Source organism: Miscanthus floridulus, chromosome 9, assembly GCF_019320115.1.
Source record: "Miscanthus floridulus cultivar M001 chromosome 9, ASM1932011v1, whole genome shotgun sequence".
Classification (NCBI taxonomy): domain Eukaryota; kingdom Viridiplantae; phylum Streptophyta; class Magnoliopsida; order Poales; family Poaceae; genus Miscanthus; species Miscanthus floridulus.
Genome location: NC_089588.1, coordinates 9,050,162 through 9,051,777, shown reverse-complemented (window position 1 = coordinate 9,051,777; position 1,616 = coordinate 9,050,162). Strand labels below are relative to the sequence as shown.

General features: G+C 40.9%; 1 non-coding gene across 1 annotated transcript; it reads left to right on the top strand.

The window, feature by feature from the left end:
- The first annotated feature begins 1,298 nt into the window (after positions 1–1,298).
- LOC136484544 (small nucleolar RNA R71) lies at positions 1,299–1,405 on the top strand. Its single transcript, XR_010766060.1, has one exon. It is a non-coding gene; the product is annotated as a small nucleolar RNA R71 (small nucleolar RNA).
- The last annotated feature ends 211 nt before the right edge of the window (positions 1,406–1,616 follow it).

Sequence of the window (1,616 nt, the reverse complement as noted above, 5' to 3'; positions counted from 1 at the left end):
TGATTCCTGTAGGGTAGCGAACCGATTGGTCGGCTAGCTATAGTTACATTGGTGTCAGCGAGAGCGTTGTGTAGTTGAGTTTGTTGAAGACGGCTTTGGGCATGACACTTACACTGGCACCAAGGTCACATAGTGCCTGATCAAAGTTTAGCTTTCCAATTGAGCAATCAATAGTGGGGCATCCTAGATCCTTCTTCATTATGGGTGATATGTTTAGGATGGTCGCACTACATTCTTCTATTAGCTTGACCACTTCGGTGGTGGGCAAAGGTCTCTTGTTGTTCAGAATGTCTCTGAGATACTTTGCATAGGTGGGTACTTGTATGGCATCTAGCAGAGGTTTGTTGATATATAACTTTTGAATTACTTCCACAAACTTACCAAACTGCTCATCCACCTTGGAATTTCACTTTCTGCACGGAAACGGTAGGAAGTTGGTGTCATGAAAATCATGTTGCATCTCTTGTACCTGTGGCTCAACTTCCTCAACTTCATTATTTCTCTTTTCTTCTTGCGCTGCTGGTGCCTTAGCTGTCTTGGTTGGGTATGGAGGATCATGAGTAGACTTACCACCTCATGTGGTTATGGCATTAACCTTTTCAGGGTTAGTGGCAAAAGGCAAAGCAGTGGGCAGCTGAGCTATTTGTGATTCTAACTTTTTATTATAGCTCAGCTGTTCCTTTATAGCAGAAGAGAAACTATCCATTTTAGTATTTATATTTTCTAAAACCTTATCATTACAAGCAAGCCTTTTAGAAATGTTCTCATTAATCCTAAATTGTTCTAAGATCAAATCTTTCAAGGATGGTTCATTAGGATTGAAAGAATTATAATAGTTACCTGGGTACTTACCTTGGTAGTTTGACCATTGTGGTTGGTCCCATCCTCATCCTTGATGATCAGAATTGTTGATGATGAAGTTCACCTTCCTTTGTGTTTTGGGGCCGCTATTTCCTGAGTGCCCAATGTTTCCACAGACTTCACATATGATTTGTGAATTATAAGCTTCTTGGAGAGCCTATCGATCTTCCTTGTACTTGGCTCATTGTTCGAGCCAATTTAGCAACAGGTTCATTTTGGCAGATAGTACACACACCTCCTCTCTGACTTCTTTGCTCTTCTTGCAATATTGATTGTTGTCCTTAGACCAGCCTTGGTTAGAGGATATCTTCTCCATGAGAGCTTTGGCATCATTGATGGTGAGTGACATAAATGCTCCTCCAGCAGCAGCATTGAGCTATTCATGCGCCTTCTTAGTTAATCCATGATAAAATCCTTACATGAGCAACCAATCCTCCATCCCATGATGAGGACATTCTGAAATATATTCTTGAAAACGCTCCCATGCCTCTAGAATGGTTTCATCTTTCTGTTGCTGAAAGTTGAAGATTCTTCCTCGTAGGGCATTGATTTTACCCATAGGGAAGAATTTTGTTAGAAAGGCGTTCGAACATCTTACCCATGTGTTTATGTTATCTTTGTTGGCGTAGAACCACTGCATCGCCTTTAACAAAAGAGAAAGTGTAAATAGGTGAAGTAGTATGATGTTGTTGGGTGACGTCCTTGATAGTGACTGTGCTACTAATCTCCAGGAAATTCTGAAGATGAGTACTAGC